Here is a 6,589-nt window from a genome sequence, read left to right on the forward strand (position 1 = left end):
AGGAATTCCGTGTACTACCTTACTTAATTTTTCAATAAATCTAAAATTATCCCCTCCCCCAAAGTTTATGTTATGGTTGTGTGTGTGCTCACCTATGTGTATACATGTGGAGGACAGACATTGATACCGTCTGTCTGTCTTTAGTGCTCTTCACATTGTTGTTGTTCATAAACAAGGCCTCTCACTGAACCTCAAGCTCAATGCTTCAGCTAGACTGGCTGACCAGCAAGCCTCAGGGATCCACCTGTGTTCAAGCCCAGCACTGGCTTCACAGGGCCATGCCACCACACTTGGCTTTTTACAAGGGTGCTGGGCATCCACATTCAGGTCTTCATGCTGGTACAGAAAGCACCGGACACACCAAGTCATCTCTCCAGCCCCTCCATGCTATTTTTGGAGACAAATTCTCTCACTGCCCCCTCACACATGTGGAGGTCAGAAGACAACTCGGGAGTCGTTGCTCTCTTTCTACCATGGGTTCTAGGAACCAAACTCAGGTCATGAGGCTTGCATGGCAGGTGACTTGGTCTGCAGAACCACTCACTGGCTCTCATCTGAGACCTTCCAGTTTGTATTTTCCTCACTAGACATATGGTTGTACTATATTTTGATCTCTTGCTGAGTGGGTCTTCCTGGCACACATATTTGTACTATCTGTAGGCATGTGATAATACTGTTTATTCCTTTTCTTTACAGAACCTTTCACCCTGCTGTTTTTCTGTTGGTTAGATTGATTATGGAAGAGCTAGATAACACTGCTGATGGTGGGAGGTGGTGTGTGCTCAAATAGCCTCTGTAATCTCACAGGGCCCTCTCTTCTGTTGTTTCCATGTCATGTCAGAAATGGCAGTTCACAATCTAAAATTCAAGGGGTATTTATTTTTTACAGCTGTTTTCTTCTGCCGGATCTTCCCCCCTTCCCCATGTTGACCTGAGCCTTCTCTTTCTTTGCATCTTCTGCCTTTCTCTTACTGAAGCTCATGTCCTCTCCTAGAAGTTCCTTGAAGGATAAGTCCTGTCTCCAACAGCACACTCTGGGCCACTCCATCTTGGGAGTTCGTGTACCACATCGTTCCAGGTCTCACTGCGGCTCTTTGTTCTCATCAGTCGTTGGCATGAAAAGCCCCTCAGCTTCCACTGCTGCTCTCAAATTGAGCCTCTGTGCTTTCCGCCCTGCCTCTCGTGGATTTTCAGATCTGTCTGCTGCCCTGCTATGTCTCTCTCTCCCACAGAGATGCTCATTATGTGACGGTTGTTGGCGCTCCCTGTCCTGTTACCTAGTTTTGCTGTAAATGTCCCGAGGTGTTCAGTTCTGTCAGTTGCTGCTCTGACTTCTCTATGGTCATTTTCATACATGATGAAGCCCTGTCCCAGCTGTCTTTCCAGAATATCTGTGTGTGTGTGTGTGTGTGTGTGTGTGTGTGTGTGTGTGTGTGTCCTTTTAAGTCACAGCAGGAAAAGGAAACATTACACACTCTTAAGTAACTTGTATATTTCATTTGGAATTTAATCACAGTGATGAACACCTTGGAAGAAATTAGTGAGTATGGAGGCTGGCAAGATGGCTCAGCAGGTAAAGCCCTTGCTGCCACGTCTGATTATTGAATTTCATCTCCAGGACCCCTTTGGCAAAAGGAAAGAACACCCGCAGGTAACCCGTTGACTTCGACACATGCACCATGACACACATAACTAAATAAATACATGTGATTTTAAAATGAGTTTTTGAAAATTAGTCATTTAAGTGTAGTTGGACTGGAGAAAGGGCTCAGCAGCTAAGAGGCTGTACTGCTCCTGCAAAGGACCCCAATTCAGTTCCCAGCACCCATGTTGGGGGACTCTCTGTCTCTGTCTGTCTGTCTGTCTGTCTGTCTGTCTGTCTCTCTCTCTCTCTCTCTCTCACACACACACACACACACACACAATTAAAAATAATGAAATAAAATGTTTTTAATTAACCAGTTGAAACAAGGAACTAAAGTTTTGCAAAATTACACTTGCACTCAATTATTTATTGTACATGTCCATGTTTGGTACACAACCTTCACAGTGGCCAGTTTGACACCTCCACGAGATTCTGCTGGATAAATATATCAAAACTGAGGCAGCTCCTTATTGTCAAACATGTGCTGCCTCAGTTGATGATATCATAAATATCTTCCTGTGCTTGGCTGCTTGTTTTTACTGAATTATTTCCTTATGAAAGAATCCCAAGAGTGGGATGACTGGGTCAAGGGTAGGAACATCTCCCTGACTCCGGCACTTTAGAATCTGAAAATGTGTTTGGAGAATTCTTTTTCTTATTATAGGGGAAAGGTTGAGGCTCGGTTGTCAATGGTGAGGATGCCATGAGAAAAGCCCTGTTTCTCAGGGCCACTGCTGATGTGCCCCGTCTCCCTGCTGTCATTCTCTCCTCTTCATGTCATTCAGCTTTCCTGTTTTGGAAGCATTTATGGAGTGCCTGCTCTGCAGCAGCCACTGGGGTTCTCTCTGACTCACTGCAGTGAACCCCACAAGACTGTACATTGTTCTGGCCGATGACTGATTCAACACCTAAAATGCCAAGAGAACCAGGTCAGAAGTGCACTGGCCTGTTCTTCCTGAGCCATGTGAGGATGCTGTGACCTGCAGGGCAGCTCCCTTATTTTCCCCAATGTGTCTGAGACTGTTTAGGGAATCCTAGATTCTTCTGCCAGAGAGAGCTGGTGTTAGCAATCCATCCCTCTCCATAGGTGGGTACAAACCCCAGGCCTAGCCCTGAGGAGAACACCGAGTCTAAGCGATGTCAACTGCTCCAGCTGACCCGTAAGAGCATCCTCCTACATTGTCCCAACAAACTGCTGAGCTAGCAATAGCCCTATAGTGACCCAGTCACAGCCTTCCCATTATCTGGACTCAGCCCACACTTAACCTTCAGCCTCGTTTTCCCTCAGCCTATCTTCCCAAGATCCCTGAAAACTGAATCTTGATCTAAACCCAGATGCCTTTGGTTCCAGTTCTGGAAGTGGTTCCGAGTCTCTGCTTATCCTAATAGGCATTTCCCCACTTGAGAGTTAGATCCTGCTCCACAACCTGTTGAGTTTCTATGTTTGATCACCTGAGCACTGAAAACAAAGATTCTGGGCCTGTCTCTACTTTATGTTCCATAGCCATACCTCCTACCTGATGAGCTTGCAATCACAACCTGTCTGTGGAGGTTGAATAGGAATGGCCCCCATAGACTCATGTGTTTGGATATTTGGTCTATAGGGCACTATTAGGAGGTGTGGCTTTGTTGGAGGAGGTGTGTCACTAGGGGATCGGTTTTGAGGTCTCAGAAGCTCAAGCTAGTTCATTTCTTGCTGCCTGTGGATCAAGATGTAGAACTCCCAGCCCCTTCTCCAGCACCATGTCTGCCTGCACACCACCATGCTTCCCACCCCGATGATAATGGACTAAACCTCTCAACTGTAAGCCAGGCCCAATTAAATGTTTTCCTTTTTAAGTGTTACCATGGTCATGGTGTCTCTGCACAGCAATAGACACTCTAACTAAGACACTGTCCCAACCTTCACCATGACTTTACAGTCCCTGTCAAGACCAGGTAGTTCCCGAGACTATCCATGTTGCCAGGGGACATGTATCTAAGCTTGCTAAGTTAATAATCACAATGTTTTCAAGGTGAGCAATCCAAGGGCCAGAGAGTAAATATGACTTTTCAGAAGTCAAACAACAAGCCTGTAATCATATCTATGGGTGGAGCCCAGAGTTCCTGACTCCCGGGAGGAAAGGAGCAGGTGGAACATTAGAGAAGAAAGGTGGGGATGGCTCCAAAGTGGAAGTTCAACAACAATTCCTAAGACCTGCAGAGCGGAGAAAGAGAGACGGCCCGGGGCTCAGGAGCAAAGACAAGTCTCACCTTTCAAGACCCTAGTATGAGGTCAGGAAAATCAAATCACGGGGGTGGTCTTAGGTGGAGCTCTAGATCATTAGACTTCATTTACTTAAATTCTGCTAGCATCACCAGACTGTCCCAGATGCCTAGAGTAGGGACTGGCCAATAGGTGCAGGTCAGGGGTAGGACCTGGGGGACTCACACTTACAGCCCAAGAGAAAAGAATAGACATGACACAAGGGATGAGAACTGGGCTGACCTCACTCATATCCAATGCTCAGAAAACCTACACATTACTCAGGGCCTCCTGTATCTCAGGGACTAAGTAACCATTGCTCAAAATACATATCACTACGGCCCATGGAAGTCTAATGCTTCCTGCAGTGTTTCTGTACTCTTCTCTTCCGCTGGTTTCCCAGGGATGATGGTCCTTTAGTATCATGTTTGTTCTGCACTGTATCAACCCAAGCACAAAATTTTGCCCTGTAACGGAAAAAAAATAGCATGCCATATATTAGATTAATAGACTTTTCTAAAAATGATGGGCTCATTAGACAACAGACAAGCCACAATTCTATGTGTTTCTATTCTCTTAAGTCCTCGTGAGCAACCCCAAAGATGGCTTTCCCTGTTGACTTCAACTCTCTGTCTACCATCACGGCCACCATGCCCACATGTATCTGCCTCCTCCATTTCCCTCCTTCACTCTCTCTTCTGTTATTTTCTCTCTTATTAATCTCTCCAGTCTCAGACACACATTTAGAACATCCTACCTCATTCAAGAGTGTGCCCCTGGCCATGACAGCCCAGCTGAATCCCAGGACCAGACTAGGAAAGCTTGATCTGCCCTGTGCCTTCGAAGGCACTTTATAGACTTCTAGTAGAGGAAAGAGGCCCAAAGTGAAATACTGCTTTTATTTGATGAGCAAAAGTCATGCTTATGACAACCAGAGATTTTCAGTTTTTCAGATCTATGTAAACTCTCAAAATATTCTCAGTCTGCAAACTCTGGACCAAAATGTAACTTGAATCCAACTGCAAAAAAATCACTCAGTGAGCATTTCCTGCAGTCAAACTAAGAAACCAGGTGAGCAATGAAAGACAGATGGACTGTCTTTCACTAGCTAGTGGCACAAAACAACATAAGTTGGTTGTTTTCAAGAGTTATATGGGTCAGGAATCGAAAGGGCATGACAAGGACAGCTGTTATTTGCTCCACCGTGTCTAGAGCCTCAGTGGCTGGGGATTACCAAACCGCTGGATTCAGTAACTATCTGAGTATTCTTTTACTCATCTGTCTAGTATTTGCGCCCCTCCCCCCTCTGGCTTTCTCACAACATAGAGGTTAGGTTCTGGGGTAAGAGGCCTCTAAGAACGTCCCTAGTGATCCCTACCTGCTGGAATTCACAGCGTGTGTAATCTCATCCCCTTGAGTACTTGCAGCTAACCAACAGAACATGGCAACATTATTCTCTCAATGTTTTCCCACCATTAAATTACAAAGGCATGTGATGCATTATCTCTCTGTTGCTCTTGCTAGCTTTAATGAAGCAAGCTGCCATGTTGAAGAGGCTCCAACAGCCGGGAACTAAAGCCTTCAGTTTAACAAACCTTAAAGAATTGAATCCTTCCCTCAAACCTTGGGAGTGGCCTTGGAAATGGACTACTCTCCATGTGTACTTTCAGATGAGAGCCTCCACCCCAACACTTTCCCAAAACCTCAGTCACAGTCTTGTCCTGAATCAGAAGATCTAGCTGACCATGGCTGAATTTCTAACTCAGACAAATTGTGAAATGAATAATAAATGTGTGTTATCTTAAGCTGAGGTCTTGGAATCCATTTTTTAATAGAGCAGCAGATATCTAATACAAGCTCCAAGAATGAATGTTCCACAAAAACCAGGCAGAAGGGACTGGGGAGGTGACTCAGTTGGTGAAGTGTTCTCTGTGCAAGCGTGGACATCTGAGTTTGACCCCAGTGCCCATGTGAATATATAAAATTTAAAAAGCCAGGCATGCTGATGTGCTTGTAACCTCATCACTAGGGAGACAGAAATAGAGGATTCCTGGGACTCACTTGCTCACTGACCAGCTAGCCTAGTGAGCACCATGTCCCAATGAGAGACTCTGTTTCAAAACACAAGGTTTGGCCGGGCGATGGTGGCACATGCCTTTAATCCCAGCACTTGGGAGGCAGAGCCAGGCGGATCTCTGTGAGTTCGAGGCCAGTCTGGACTACCAAGTGAGGTCCAGGAAAGGCACAAAGCTACACAGAGAAACCCTGTCTCAAAAAAAAAAAGCAAAACACAAGGTTGACAGTGCCTGAGGGATGCCTGAGGTTGACCTCAGGCCTCCATGTGCACACGTATGTATGTGCATGCACACACATACAAACACACACACAAACTTAATTAATTTATTAATTTAACTTGAAAAACAGGCAGAAACTATATTATCATATCATCATTTATGACCTAGACTCAGAAATCACATATGGATTTGGGTGTGTAAGTAAATAGTAGACATTTCCAAGCATACACAAAGTCCTGAGTTCAGTCCCCAGCATCAAACATGTGCACGCACGCGCGCGCGCACACACACACACACACACACACACACACACACACACGTAGCTAGAGTTTTCCTGTTTTGCCCACAGTCAGGACAAATATTTGTCACTCACCAGTCCCACAGCCGCTCAGACCCAACCAAGTA

General features: G+C 45.5%; 1 long non-coding RNA gene across 1 annotated transcript; it reads left to right on the plus strand.

Annotated features, from left to right (window-relative positions):
- Positions 1-491: 491 nt before the first annotated feature.
- On the plus strand, positions 492-5,695 carry LOC119087567. The gene is made up of 2 exons (XR_005091028.1): positions 492-1,651; positions 5,415-5,695. It is a non-coding gene; the product is annotated as an uncharacterized LOC119087567 (long non-coding RNA).
- Positions 5,696-6,589: the final 894 nt, after the last annotated feature.

This window comes from Peromyscus leucopus, chromosome 1 (genome assembly GCF_004664715.2).
Source record: "Peromyscus leucopus breed LL Stock chromosome 1, UCI_PerLeu_2.1, whole genome shotgun sequence".
Lineage (NCBI taxonomy): Eukaryota > Metazoa > Chordata > Mammalia > Rodentia > Cricetidae > Peromyscus > Peromyscus leucopus.